Genomic DNA, 16,632 nt, shown 5'->3' with positions numbered 1-16,632 from the left:
TTGGGTTTTTTGTGTGTGGTTTTTGTATTGTTTGGGGGAGGGTGGCAGGTTTTTTTGTTTTTTTTTAAATTTTTTTTTTTATATACATATTTTGGGGGGGGGGGGGGGTATTAGTTGTTGAGGTTTTGTACTGCACAGGGAAGGGTAGTTGGGTGGGAGGGGGGGTGGGGGGTTGTTGTTGTTGTTTGTTTGTTTGCGGTTTAATTTTGGGAAGGGAGGGTTCATCTTTATGTGGTTTTGTTGTTGTTGTTTTTGTTTGTCATTTTTGTGTTACATTTCTTTTTTGTTTTTTTATTATTGTATTTTAGTTTGTAAGGGGTGGGTGGTGTAAGGGTCAGGAATGATGATGGGAACAGGGTAATGGTGGGTGGGGGTTAAGGGGTGGGTAGTGGGTGGGTGGGGGGGACATTGCAGCAGGTAAGGCTCCGGATTGTCCAGCCGACACAGGTCAGTGGGGAGACAGGGAAGACATTGTGCCTGATGGTGGTTGATTTGTTGGGTTTTGGTTGGTTGGTTCTTTTCACTTCTGTTGGCATTCCCTTCCTCACTTTAGTCTCTTGTGTTTGAACATTTCTTCTGTCGTTGCTGCTGTGTGTGTGCACATGTCGGATGATTGGTGTAAGGACAGGCCCGGCGCTTCCTTTTTATAGCAAGTGTCTGGGGTTTGTTCCAACGTTACCTTTTTATTTATACCTGTGTGCTAGCTGAATCGGTAGCGTAAGCAGCATGGACGAGAAGTCGTGTACCTTGTTTATGGAGAGAGTTCCCCCCCCACCCCCCCACGGCCCCACTTTTGTTTTCTGCATTACTGTCGTATTCCCACACCCCCTCCCCCAACACACACATGCATACACATCCTCCCCTCCGCATCCCCCCCCCCCTTCCCTCCCCCTCAGCTGTGTGTGATGCCAGGTTTGCCTAACTGCCGTTGGGAGTGCGATCCGCACCCCCTGTCTTTGGATTTACACAATGAGTGCTGGCTAGGGCGTGCGTTTTTTTTTTTTTGGTTTTTTTTTGTTTTGTTTTTTTAAGTGTTCCTTGCTCGCCGGTCGTTGCTAGTGAGAATAGTTTTGTCTCTGTGGGTGTTGCTTGTGCGGTGTGTGTTGTTTTGTGTGTGTTTGTGAGAGAGAGGGTGTTGTTTTGTGTGTGTGTGTGTGTGTGTATGTGTGTGTGAGAGAGAGTGTTGTTTTGTGTGTGTGTGTGTGTGTGAGAGAGAGAGAAAGAGAGAAGATGTAATGTTTTCTCTTTTTGTATGGAGGGTGTGTGTTGTTTTTATGTGTGTGAGAGGGTGTGTTGTTTGTGTGTGAATGTGAGATAGAGAGGGTGTGTCGTTTTCTCTGTGTGTGTGTGTGTGAGAGAGAGAGAGAGTGGACATACGGTTGTGTCTGTATGTGTGAGAGGGTGTTTAGTTTTGTGTGTGTGTGTGTGTGAGAGAGAGAGAGAGAGGATAATTTATTTTCTCTCAGTGTGTGTGTAGGGGTGAAGGGTTGTGTGTGATGGGGGTGTGAAGGTTTGTTTTGTGTTCAGTGACGCGTGGTTTGGATGGGAATGTGTTGATAATAGGTCGCCCTCTATTTATCGCAGAGTTTTTAGGTGTGGATGGGAGAGGGAGTGAGAAAGGTAATTTGAGAGAGTGAGAAAGTTGGTTTTTTTGTTTGTTTGTTTTTTGTGGGGTTTTTTTGAGGGGTTGAGAGTTTATTTCATATGGAAAATGATTGTGGATTTTGAAGAAATATTTTCAAGATTCTGAGCATGGTTGGTTATGACTTGCTTTATAATTTTTGTGTTTTTGTATGGGTTAAATGTTAGTAGTAGTTTTTTTGTGTGTGTGTCTGGATGAAAATGAATTTTTTTTTTTTTTTTTTTTTTTCATGCTTTTCTTTTTTTACTGGCGGTGGGGAAAGTCACCCTGTTACTGTAAGCAGTTTGGGTGTTGTGTTCTGAATTGCCTCCCCTGAAGACAGAAAAACAACTAGTTTATACACTTGCCCATTGCTGTGTTTGCCCATGATAATGTTTGCAATGATGTTTTCCCTTCTCCATGATAACCACCCATGTTGATGGTGGTGGGAAAAGAAAAAGAAAAAACCCTAAAAAAAAAAACAACAACACAAAATGTGCTAAGTTGAAGGTGTTGTATTATTTTGGAGGGTATATACTGTATAATAATAGTTACTGCATGGTGGTGTTTTTGATAACGACGCTCTTCCCCTGTCACCGTCTCCCCCTTCGGACTGATATTTGGCTCGTTTTGAAATTTTAGGAATAACTTTTTGCATTAATTTTTATTTTATTTTATTTTTTAAATAAATTCCCCCCGGTTGATTTTTGTCGGTGGTCAATTTTGGACATTTGTGTTGACACCATGATTATACAGTAGTATTGAGTGTGCGATGGTAGAGTCTGTTGTTTTTCCTGCGTGTGTGTGTGTGTGTGTAAAAGTCTGTGGTGTGTAATTAAGCGTGTTGTTCAGTTCAGACGGCAAGAAGAAGAAAAAAAATGAGTGGTGAGGTACTGTACGCGGAGAGAAGAGGTCATAGTCTTGAGTTTTGATGTAATGTGTTTTTTAAATTAGAGTAAATTGGGTGAAATCTGTGTAATTTTGCGCGAGAAAAAAAAAAAGTGCCGAGATAGAGAAGAAGTGGACTAGATAGAGAAGGCTTGTTAACATTTTGGAATCCTATGTACTGGACTTTTCTGTTAACGTTTTGGAGTAATGTCATGCTTAAAACACAGACTACATAGTAATGTGTGTGTGTGTGTGTGAGAGAGAGATGACATATTCCCCATGATGCTCTGGTTCACTTGATTTGCAGACTACGTCCTTGTCCTTTGCATCGAGTGTGAGATAGGTTTGTTTTTTTTAGGGGGGGGGGTATGTTGTTTTTTAAAAAATTGATTTAAAAGCCTTTCCTTTGCACAGAACATGAAAGGTTGTATACATGTACATACACATAAAATGATGGAAGAGCCGAGGTGCTGGGCGCTTTCCTGTGACCTTGACCTTCTGACCCTCTCTCCGTTGTCTTGTGACTTTTCCTTCTGAACCACTGTTGCCTGTTGTGATAGCGATCTGAAAACTATGAACATTGAGTATCTTGTTGTCACGACAATTCTCCCTCACAACAACAAGCTATGAAGTTTTGAAGCATGTTAGTGACCTAACGAAAAGAAAACCTACTCGGTTATGATTATATATGAACATGTATTTTGAAAAACAACATGCTGTTGTGTAGACGTAGACATGTGATGAAAGGACAAAACGATAGACTTACGAAAAGAAAACTAAAGTATTGAAATGTATTTTGAAAAAAAAAACCCAACCAACATGCTGGTGGTGTAGACTTATGAGTGTGATCAAAAGGGCAAAAACAATAATACTCGTGAATGATGATAGAAGATTTAACATGCTGGTGAAATTTATGCTTGGTCAAAGGTCATGAGTCCAGCTGTGTACGTGTGTCCGTTTTTTTGTGTACGTGTTGCTCCGTTAGTGATCTGCCCTTTGATAATCAGCATCTGTGTCACAAGGCCTGTGCTGGGTCAGGCATCTGTTGTTTTTTTTTCTTTTTCTTTTTTTAAAACAGCAGAACGTGTGCCCATTTTTCACATTAGGATCAGTGTGCACGCTTGTGTGTGAAATTCATGGCCGCTGTCCTGTGGGAAAGTGTGTCGATACTGTGTAGCGCTGCCCTCCTTTATTTTTTTTTTTACATATTTTCTGTTTCCCAGTTGTATTTCTTTTACTATGAAAGTGGACGTTTTTTTCTATAGGGTTTCTGCCAGGGACAGCCCCTTTTGTTGTCGTGGTATCTTTTACATGCACAAAGTGCATGCTGCACGGTGGGACCTAGGTTTATCGTCTGATCAAAATGACCAGCGTCCACCCTCAAAAGCGGGTTTATCATCTCATCCGTCCAGACCCCCACTCAAGTCTGGTGGAGGGGGAGAAAACTCTGGTGAGTGTTGGATTCAATCAGCCCCTGAGTTTGTCTGGCTTCCTACGCAGATGGTTAACCACTAAGCCACCACTCCGCAGATCTCGCTTCCCTGGTTTTAAACTGAAACAGCAGGCTGGAATGATAAGCAAGAGTGAAACTAGATTATATGATTATCAGCCTCGTGAAATGGTGTATGGGACTTCCATGATTAAAAGCCATATTTTTCAGACTGCCTGCAGCTGGTGAAATCCTTGATGTTGGATCATGGATATAGGAAGACGTAAGCGATGAGTAAATAGAATGTTTTCTTTCTCAACACCTGAAATGGCACTAGTTTTGGAAGTGTTTTGGTTATTTTATTTTATTTTTTATCTACTTGTTCATTTATAAGTTTGTTTATTGTCTTGTGTCTGATTCTTGATGCTCTGGCTAATATTCAGACATTTTTCTTTTGAACGATCAGGCTGTTGTTGAAGAATTTTCATTTTTGAATGCTTGAGCTTATGTTGGTTTTTTTTTCTTTTTTCTGTAAATGCTCGGGCTTACATTAGAGACATTTTCTTTTCAGAATGTTGGGGCGTACATTGAAGTGATTTTTTTTTGTTTGTTTGTTTTTTTCTGGATGTTTGTATGAAGATAAACATTGCCGCACTACTAATACACCTGCTTCTGTCAGTATATGTCTCCCCTGCTGTCAGGCTTCCCAGGCACAAAGACGCATGGATGTGTGGTGAATGTCTTCCGTTCCTTGTTGTTCTTTTTTTAGAGACAGGGATATTTTCATAGATACCTTTTTACAACCTAAAGCAGCCTTTGCCAAAAAAAAAAAAAAAAAAAAAAGGCCCAAACCCAAGTTAGTGAAAACTTTACTCGTCCATCGACAGTCTTTAGAATGTTGTTTGTTAGTATTATAATTATTATTATAAACATTGTGTTTTTTGCTCAGAAGAAAAGAACAGTATATTATTTTTTAAAAAGCAAGTATTTTTCTTATAAAAAAAAACACCAACCCAATGTTTGTCCTTATAAACCTAAGCATTAATGATGTTTTCATCTGTGTACATTTGTCTTGGCAGTGGGTTCTGATTGTTTTGAAACGTCGTGAACACAGTGATGTTTATCATGTGACCTTTGAGAGTGACTAACAGCATAAAGAGAGGGAGGTAGTCGTAGAATTGATCCATGGCCACACAGACACACAACACGCACACATTCACACACACACACACAACACACACACACACACGCACACACAGAAACATACATTCACACACACACACACACACACTGGCCAGATATGCCTACCATCCCAAGTTTTCCAGTATTTGTTCCAGGATAACCAACCAAAAACGTCACCACTTTATGAAAGTATGTGGCCGTTCCAGAAAAAAAACAAATTTGCACGCGGTTAATTTTTCCTCTGACAGTCACAATGGCAGCTCAGACGCACATGCTTCAGCGCTTTGTCAGAACCGGAGACGGGCACAATAGCCGAGTGGTTAAAGCGTTGGACTGTCAATCTGAGGGTCCCGGGTTCGAATCATGGTGACGGCGCCTGGTGGTTAAAGGGTAGAGATTTTTCCGATCTCCCAGGTCAACATATGGTGCAGACCTGCTAGTGCCTGAACCCCCTTCGTGTGTATATGCAAGCGGAAGATCAAATATGCACGTTAAAGATCCTGTAATCCATGTCAGCGTTTGGTGGGTTATGGAAACAAGAACATACCCAGGATGCACCCCCCCGAAAATGGAGTATGGCTGCCTACATGGCGGGGTAAAAACGGTCATACACGTAAAATCCCACTTGTGTGCATACGAGTGAACGCAGAAGAAGAAGTCAGGACAATGAAATCTGGAAAGAAAGACCCGTAAAATCAGTTGGCAAAGCAACATGGCAACATTTTGTTATGTGTGGAAAACATTCAGTAGGATCTGGAAAGAAGTGGTGACAGAAGTGTGGAATTTGTTTAGTCGTGTCCGTCGGATCCCAGGAGGTAAGTTTGACCTTGCAAAGAAATAATTTTTTTCCTTTAAGTTCCATCTTCCGTGAAGATGAGTGATGTTCCCCCCCCCCCCCACCCCCCCACCAAGTTTGAGTAATATTCATATACATGTATGTTCGAGTAATATTCATATACATGTATGTTTGAGTTTGGCGTATTTGAAAAACATAGGTGTTGATCTTTCAAGCAAAGTACTACTCTCAGGTTTGGGTTTTTTCTAAAAAGGTATATATATATATATAAATTTTAAAGTTTGACCCAGTAGTTTTTTAAGCAACTTAGTTTGTACTGAAAGAATCATTTCCAGGACAGGAAAAATGTGAGAAAATAAATATGTTTGTTACCGAGCTAGATACATGGATGCTTCATGGTTAAAATTGCTACACTGAATTAAGAAAATGCTAAATATATTTCTGAATGAAGGATTTGTATTGTCGGAACGACTATGTGGGCTAAATTTGATCGTGAATGAAATGGTAGCTGCAGTGTCCACACATAATTTTAAGCGCTGAATTGAAGGGAGGAATATGGTGTGTGTGCAAATGCTCACATGCATGTGCATGCATGCACACACACACACACAATTTATCAAAACAGGAAAGTTGTTTCATCTCCTATGCTTTCTGAGCCCCTTTTCCAAAAGCGTCTTCACAGCTATACACACAGTATGATCTTCCTACTGAACACAAGCATCTTCACACTCACCTTTAACTCTCTCCATACGAACGGCGCAAGAGACAACGTTAACAGCGTTTCACCCCAATTACCATCATCAAAATATTGCAAGCGGAAGGCTGTTGACAAAGAATACCACAATTCTGATGACGGAAGCTAAAGGTTGGGTCATTCAGACACCCACTGGACATCCCAGGGGTCTGTGTAGAGGCGAAGAGAGGACTGGCCGTACTGAGTGACTTAAGGCTTTGAAGATGTTTGGACGCGTGAATCTTCCTAGCTCTCTACCCTCCAACATCACTGAACCACAGCTGAAGAACACTGGGGATACTTTTCTGTGGGGGGTGCAAGAGGTTGAACACGGCTTTTATGTAAGGGAGACAAGCAGGAGTCTGTGAGTCAGCAGTGTCTGGGTTTGGTTATCTTTAATCATGTGATAGTGATTACCTTAAAAAAAAAAAGTTAAATCATGTGATGATGAATGTGATGGGGGGTTTCCTTTCCACTGGAACAGTAGCAGAACTTTTGAGTTATGTGGAAGAATTTGTGCCTTCTTTTTTTCTTTTCTTTTTTTTTCCTTCTTTTTGTTCTGTTGCTATGAATTGTTTGATGTTTTTCTACTTTTTATTTACCCCTTTTGCTGACTAAAGTGCTTGCCACCTTTACTGTCATCTCACTGAGATCAGACAGAGCTTACAGGTCAGGATGTCAGTGAAGGGCTGTCACCTCAATGAGATCAGACAGAGCTTACAGGTCAGGATGTCAGTGAAGGGCTGTCACCTCACTGAGACAAGACAGAGCTTACAGGTCAGGATGACAGTCACCAACTCGGTATCTAGAATTCTTCCTTTTGAGATTGCATGGCTGTAGTTCAGCAAGATCACTGACACCATTAACAGGCACCCAAAAAGAAGTAGCTGTGTGCCACATGGATATTACTTCACCAAGGTTCAGTGGAGATGGGTTGATCTTGTTTGGATTCTTTGGGGTGTGTAAGATTTGTGGTTGGGGAATTCACTGCAAAGTTTTTGAAGGTAGAAGAATCAAGTTTGTGGAAAATACCTTTTTTTTCCTGCCATCGTGGTTTTTGTTTTGTTGTCATTTTCTCCCCCAAGTTAATGGTGTGAATAATTTTAGGTTTTTACTTCTCTTTTTTTTTTGTAAATTGCAAATCTGGTCACATAATATATTGATTACAACCCTTTTGCAAAAAGTGTTAAAAAAAAATTGAATAAATAAAATAAAGATGCCTTTAAAGACTGTACTTAAAAATAAATTATGATGGTTTCTGAAGTTATTGCCAGCAGAGTTGTGGGGAAAAAACAGAAATGAAAAGAAAAATGTTGTGATGATGACACATCAAGTGGTTTGTGTTGGAAATGAAAGTTTTGTGTCAGAACTTTGATATGTGTCCTTTGTTTGGTTTTTTCTTCTTCTTTTTTTTTTTTTTTGTGACTGGATTTGTAAGTACTGTTGCTTTGCCCCTTTGAAGTTCAACTTGAAAGAGTTGTCAGATTTTTGAGATGCAGCTTTTATTAACTAGGGTTCTACCTTCAGTGGTTGGTTTTTGTTGGTTTGCCCAGTTGTTTCTTTTTTGTGTTTCTTTAACGTTTGGTTCCCCTCAGGTTCAACATTTATTGGACATTCAACCTTTGTCTCGACTTAAAAGTATTTGATTTAACGTGCCTCTTAACATGTATCATGATATGTCGTTTGTCTTTAATTTTCCCCAAGCCTGTATGTAACCTTACTTGTTTCACAGTGAAATCAAACTTGGGAAAAAAAAAGTGTTATCAGAAAGAATGGAAAGGTAGCTTTGAATACACTGTATTATTTTAAATGTAACTGTAGCCAAAATGAATGAAATATCTCGACATCAGTCTGCATTATTTTTAATGTCACGCTGGCAGAAAAAACACAAAAGTCATGGAAGATAGAATACAAAACTGTTACTTCCTCCTGATGTATTTGAGCTTTAGGTTCATTGGGCCTCGAGTCTTTAATCTGCGTGTGGAGAGGGGGATTGAGAGGGAAGGGGGGGGGGAGATGAGGGGGTGGGGGTAGTCTGCAGACATTAGCACCCCCGGACGTTTCATGCATGTCTGAGTGAAGTTCTGTTGGAAGTGCGTGAGATTCGAGAAGAATAAAGTATTGGTTTTTGAGGAGTTTGATGATCATGGTGAGTTTTCCTTGGTTTGTGTGAGAAGAGCGTGGGAGTTTTGCGTTGTGAGACAAAAATGGATACACATACATCATCATCAGTTTAACGGCCAACAAGTCAACCACACGCACACGCACGCGCGCATCCACGCGCACACACACACACAAAGCCTTTTTTCAGCACAGTTGCAGCTCTTAGACACTACTTGTTCAGACATCTCTCTCTCTCTCTCCATCACACGAGCAAAAAACACAGGTTATGTATACATGTTTATTTATGGAATGCCTGTGGTGGCAGTCAATCGACTGCACTTGCAGAGATCTGGAAAAATTCCACTCGCATGCACAGACATGAAAAAATTACACCCGCATACACCAGACATGGAAAATTACACTCGCATACACAGACATGAAAAATTCCACTCGCATGCACAGACATGAAAAAATTACACCCGCATACACCAGACATGGAAAATTACACTCGCATGCACAGACATGAAAAAATTACACTTGCATACACAGACATGGAAAAATTACACTTGCATACCTGAAAGATTACACTCGCATGCACAGACATCAAAAATTACACTCGCATACACAGACATGAAAAATTACACTTGCATGCACAGACAAAGAAAATTACACTAGCATACACAGACATGAAAAATTACACTCACCACATACAGGGAAAAATTTCACTCGCATACACAGACATGGAAAAATTTCACTCGCATACACAGACATGGAAAAATTACACTCGCATACACAGACACAGAAAAATAGCTCTCGCACACACAGAGAAAAAAAAATCACAGATAAAACCCAGAAAAACTACACACAACACTAATTGTAATAAGTCAGAATATGAGAATACAAGAAATTCAATGATGAAAATTTATAAAGAGCACTGTAATACTAACCCAAGGAAAAATTCATTAGCTAATAGAATTGCACATAATATATGGAATGCACTACTATTGGAAACTAAATACTAATGTATTAAAAAAAAAAATCTCCTTGACATGAACATCAATTTAAAAGAAAAATTTACTGACTTTGACGAGTGATTTACAGAACATGTAAAAGAAAAGATATATGTATCCCACAAATAAAAGGAGACCGATATTGAAGGGAACTAAAATGATACCAGAGTTAAGAGATTTGGACTACCAAAACCGTTTGAGACAACTAAACTTGCATTCACAAAAATACAGAAGATATAGAGGAGACATGATACAAGTATTCAAGATAATTAATAAAATGGTTGACACTGACCCCTGCACCTTCTTTTCTACTAACAAACTCCATGTTACCAGAAGTTCAAATACTAACCTTTTCACAAAATTTTGTTGAACAAATATTCGTAAGTTTTCTTTTAGCTTTAGAGCAGTTAAAGGATGGAATGCTGTGAATAATTCAACAAAAACAGCTAAAACTATTGGCCAGTTCAAAAATCTTTTAGACAATGACTCTAAATCATTAATAAAACCATTCGATTTTGATGAATGAACATTTAAAAAATTTCGTACGCAACCCTAAACTATTTCTATATTAAGATATTAAGATTTCTATATATTTAATGCCAAAAAGGCTTTAAAAAAAAAAAAAAAAAAAAAGTCTCAAATTCTGTACCTGTACCTGACATAAAAAAAAAAGACCACGAGGCCTAGGCAGTCAAATGCCAGTCCCTACACTACCACCACCACTACTACTACTACTTCCAATGTATCTCTCTCTCTCTCTCTCTCTCTCACTCTCATTGCACATGTTTACAACTTAGATTATAAAACTGGGGAAAAAAAAACAGTGCAGATATTTCTATAATCATTATTTGTATTTTTTTTGTACAATTATACGATGCACTTACGCAATTGCATGATCGCTCCCTTCAGTCACGAACAGGCCAAGGCCTAAACGGAATAAAAACATTTTGTCACACAGGACGGAATAGACATTGTCGATGATGACCGGACTTTCGAAAATGAAAAAAGAAACGAAACGAAACAAAAGAAAAGTTAAAAAAAACCAACAACACCTCCACTGGTGCTGAAACGAAACGAAACGAAACGGAATTTTATTTCAAGGGGGGCAGTGGAGTAAGTTACCTTTTTTTCTTTTTCTTTCTTTTTTTTTTTTACCTTCAGACTCCAGACTTTTATTTTAATTTTTATTTTATTTTTTTTTTTAGGCGGCGTCCAAGGTTATTAATTTTCAAAGGACTGGGTCCCGCCTTCCTATACCTAGCTCAAGACACAGTGGATATGATTTCACTCTCACTGTAGCTGTTAATCTCGCGGATGGGGGGCCTTGAACGTTAACCCTTTCACCGCCAAGCTCGCATTTATGCACAGGTGTGGTAGAGGACCCATGTCACTGAAAGGTGACCATTCTTTGGTTTGTTATCCATGAACCTACTGCTCTTAATGTTCGGTGGTAGGATAGGCCATATTTTCTATACATTGCAGGGGGGAATCCCCAGCTATTCTTAGCCACTGTCTTGTCTGTGTTTATACCACAAGGGAATTTTGTACTCTAAATTCACTGGCGGTGAAAGGGTTAAAACACCGCAACGTGAAGTACGTAGGTTAAGGAGGGGGTGCTCAGTCGAATGGTTTATCATTGTTTAAGCGCTGCGCTTTCAAACCTGAGGGGCATACGTTCAATCCCTGCCTGTTTGGGTGTCCTGTTGGTTAATTAAGGGTGGGGATGTTTTCTCTCTCATCTCCCAGGACAACATAATTACAGGCCTGTTGTAGCGACCCAGGACAACATAATTACAGGCCTGTTGCAGTGACCCAGGACAACATAATTACAGGCCTGTTGTAGTGACCCAGGACAACATAATTACAGGCCTGTTGTAGCGACCCAGGACAACATAATTACAGGCCTGTTGTTGTGACCCAGGACAACATAATTACAGGCCTGTTGTTGTGACCCAGGACAACATAATTACAGGCCTGTTGCAGTGACCCAGGACAACATAATTACAGGCCTTTTGTAGCGACCCAGGACAACATAATTACAGGCCTGTTGTTGTGACCCAAGACAACATAATTACAGGCCTGTTGTTGTGACCCAGGACAACATAATTACAGGCCTGTTGCAGTGACCCAGGACAACATAATTACAGGCCTGTTGTAGCGACCCAGGACAACATAATTACAGGCCTGTTGTAGCGACCCAGGACAACATAATTACAGGCCTGTTGTAGTGACCCAGGACAACATAATTACAGGCCTGTTGTTGTGACCCAGGACAACATAATTACAGGCCTGTTGCAGTGCCCGAACTCCATAGGATCGTGCGTATACACATGCACAACAACATCAGCTGCGCACGTTAAAGATCCCATAATCCGTTTCAGTGTTCGGTGGGTAAAGGAATCACGAGCACACCCAGCATGCACACACCCAAAATAAATGGCTACATGTCTAAACAGTAGGCATCCTTCCCGTCTCTGGAGACAATGGAGTCAGCACAACATCAGCTGCGCACGTTAAAGATCCCGGCGTAATCCGTTTCAGTGTTCTATGAGTATAGTAATTACGAGCACGCCGAGCGTGCACACCCTCAAAATGGCTGCATGTCTAAACAGTGGGCATCCTTCCCGTCTCTGGAGACTATGGATTGAGCACAACATCAGCTGCGCACGTTAAAGATCCCATAATCCGTTTCATTGTTCTATGAGTATTGTAATTACGAACACGCCCAGCGTGCACACCCTCAAAATGGCTGCATGTCTAAACAGTGGGCATCCTTCCCGTCTCTGGAGACTATGGAGTTAGCACAACTTCAGTTGCGCACGTTAAAGATCCCATAATCCGTTTCATTGTTCTATGAGTATTGTAATTACGAACACGCCCAGCGTGCACACCCTCAAAATGGCTGCATGTCTAAACAGTGGGCATCCTTTCCGTCTCTGGAGACTATGGATTGAGCACAACATCAGCTGCGCACGTTAAAGATCCCATAATCCGTTTCATTGTTCTATGAGTATTGTAATTACGAACACGCCCAGCGTGCACACCCTCAAAATGGCTGCATGTCTAAACAGTGGGCATCCTTTCAGTCTCGAGAGACCACATAGTCGTGCTCTGGGTCAGTGACATTTCCCGGGGCCGCACAGCGTCAGTCATAGAGCCTCCTCTAAGGCAGAGATCATGGGAAGGCAGTCGCTAGACATGGAGAACACACTGTTACCCAAGCAGTAGCCCCCCCCCCCCCCCCCACACCCCTCTCTCTCTCTCTCCCTCTCTCTCCACGTCACTGAGACTATTCAATGGAAAGGTAAGAGCAGACTGTACAAACAGTTCCTAGCGCAATCCGCAGAGCGAGTTTCAAGGACGTTGCTTTGCTGAATACAGCCTCGACAGAGCTGCCTTTGAGACTCCCGGACTCCAGATTTTTTTTTTTTTTTTTTACCTCAGGGTTGTCTCCCGAAGCCTTTCCCCCACGAGTGGGTATTGCCCCCTGCAAGGCAGCGGAGGTTTTTAATCAGGAGTTCTCCTTCACTAAAAACAAGAGAGGCAAGGCCTTCAAGACTCACTTGTGATAAATTAAGTCCCCTAGCATTAATTACAGAGTAATTTCCCTTTTTTTTACTATCTGCACCAAAACGTTTGCAAAATAAATAAAAATTCCATGCTTAGCAAAAGAAGTTCCTCTTTTAACAAAAAATGATAATAATGACTCCTCTTGTTGTTGTGTCAGAATAAGAGGTCAAAGTGCCAAGTTTAGAGAATACAAAAAAAAAATATATATATAAATATAACAATAAATGCAGTTTGCTTATAATTATGCTTCTTTTTTTCTTTTTTTGTGCCCATCCCAGAGCTGCAATATTGTTTTTAAAAAGATGACTGGAAAGAACTGAATTTTTCCTATTTTTATGCCAAATTTGGTGTCAACTGACAAAGTATTAGCAGAGAAAATGTTAAAGTTTACCACGGACACACACACACACACACACAGACAACCGAACACCGGGTTAAAACATACTCACTTTGTTTACACAAGTGAGTCAAAAAAACAGCTACCGGCCAAGGTTGACGAGCCCTGGTCTGCCTAAGCAGATGTTTAAATAGTGAAGCGTAAAACGACCATTCATTCAGGAGTGGAAAAAAGATGAAAGAGGGAAAAAAGCTCTTGGCGCTTTACAAAAACGCTTTGTTAACATAAAACATTACATCAATGTTACATACACACACACACCAAAATGTGACCACACACACACACAAAACACACACACACACACTGCATACATACATTTTAACATACATGTATATCTAAACAGCTACCCTCAACACATACGCACACATATGCAGGACAAACTTACATAAACGCACGTGCGCGCGCGCACGCGCGTGCGCACACACACACACACACACAGACACTCAACTTGATACACATTCATATACATGCATGGCATTTTATGGCAAAACAAATACACTTGCAGACAGAACAAAAAACTGAAAAGAAGAAGAAGAAAAAACCCCAAAAAAAAACAAAAAACAGAAAAAAAAAAGAAAACCCAGAAAAAAAAAAAAAAAAAAAAAAATCGAAAAAACGAGGGCAGTACAGTGCAGCACCTCCCCCATTTTCTTTCTGTCGCCGTGGGTTCTTTAACACGCGCTAGGTACATGCTGTACACGAGATCCCCGCTTTATCATCTCATCCAAATGACTAGCATACAAAAAAAACCAACAAAAAAAAACCCAAAAAAAAAACACACTATCTTGTACAGGAGGAGATAACAGTCTTGCCGTGAGTGTGAGGTTTGAACCCCGGCCTCAGATTCTCTCGCTTCCTTATAATGATTGTTACAGGCGGACCGGCGTTACCACAAGGCCGGCATCCATCACCCCCCCGCACACGATTAGCATAACAATCAATAACAGAAAATAAATGCATCAATAATCAATTCACATACTGGGTTCGGCGAACGCCGGAAGAGTGAGACGGTAGTACGTGGTACAGGAGTTAGGATTCAACAGAGAACTCTTTTGCCTCAGGTTCTTGCTGAACAGCGAGGCAGGTTCTTCCTCTTCCTCCTCCTCCTCCCCCCCCCTTCCCCTGCATCTGCAAGAAGGGGACAAGGAAGACGAGGACGACCTGAAGGAAGGGAAAGGAGAAGGAGAGAGCAGCCGTGTTAGAGCTGGCAGCACATCGGTATGGCATGACGGTGATGTAGAGCAGGAAGACCCCGACTGGAAAAGAAGAAGAAGAAGAAAGTGTTAACTCACTCAGTACGGCCAGTCCTCTCTTCTCCTCTACACAGACCCCTCGGATGTCCAGTGGGTGTCTGAATGACCCAACCTTTAGCTTCCGTCGTCAGAACTGTGGTATTCTTTGTCAACATTCACCTCTTCAGTGTAAGAGCCTTCCGCTTGCAATATTTTGATGATGGTAATTGGGCTGAAACGCTGTTAACGTCGTCTCTGTCGCCGTTCGTATGGAGAGAGTTAATATCGTAGGGAGTAGTAACAACAGCAATGATTATTATAACCGTAATGGTGATGTGGAGTGATGGCCTAGAGGTAACGCGTCCGCCTAGGAAGCCAGAGAGAATCTGAGCGCCGCGCTGGTTCCAATCACAGCTCAGCCGCCGATATTTTCTCCCCCTCCACTATAGACCTTGAGTGGTGGTGGTCTGGACGCTTAGTCATTCGAATGAGACGATAAACCGAGGTCCCGTGTGTGCAAGCATGCACTTAGCGCACGTAAAAGAACCCACGACAACAAAAGGGTTGTTCCTGGCAAAATTCTGTAGAAAAATCCACTTCAATGGGAAAAAAACAAATAAAACTGCACGCAGGAAGAAAAAAAAAAAAAAGGTGGGGTGTCGCTGTAGTGTAGCGACGTGCTCTCCCTGGAGAGAGCAGCCCGAATTTCACACAGAGAAATCTGTTGTGATAAAATGAAATACAGATAGAAAAACAAACAAAATACAAAGTAGGCTGCTACTACTACTACTACTACTGCTTCTACAACAACAACAACAACTACTACTACTACTACTACTACTACTGACTTCTAATCCTTCCAGAACTCTCTCTCTCTCTCTCTCTCTCTCTCTCTCCACTACACAAATACTGACACGCATACACATGCAACACTTGCATCCCCTCCACACACACACACACACACACACACACACACACACACACACACACGCACGCACACACACACACACACACACGCACACACGCACACACACACACGCACACGCACACACACACACACACACACGCACACACACACACACACACACACACACACACGCACACACACACACACACACACACACACACACACGCACACACACACGCACACACACACACACACACACACACACACACACACACACACACACACACACATATATATATATACACATATATATACCCACACGTACATACATATACATACATACATACACACACATAATGTATACAACCACCATAAATAAAACTTTTGAGTCCACTTCAACTTTAGATCAAAATAATTACGGGACCTGTTAGACAAGGAATACTGAATCACCAAGCAAAATCTGCTACCTCTGTCTAATCAAAAAAGCAAACCAGCAAGAATTAATAGAATATCACCACTGATAATGATATTGATAATAATAGAGCAAAATCAATGTTGTTGGGTTTTTTTGTTGTTGTTTTTTTGGTTTTTTTTGTTTAGTAGTAGTTTTATTGTTTTTGTTTTTTTTTTGTTTTTTTGTTTTTTTTATCTTCTGTGTATCTGTCCTTAAAAAAAAAAAGAAAGAAAATTCACAAAATGTGTGATTCATGTTTCTATGTTGAGAAATTTAACCTTAGTAGTAGTTCTTTTTTTCTTTTTTTTTT

The sequence above is a fragment of the Babylonia areolata genome, chromosome 33, assembly GCF_041734735.1.
Source record: "Babylonia areolata isolate BAREFJ2019XMU chromosome 33, ASM4173473v1, whole genome shotgun sequence".
Classification (NCBI taxonomy): Eukaryota; Metazoa; Mollusca; class Gastropoda; order Neogastropoda; family Buccinidae; genus Babylonia; species Babylonia areolata.
The sequence above is the reverse complement of the archived record's forward strand: the minus strand, read 5'-3'. Positions refer to the sequence as shown.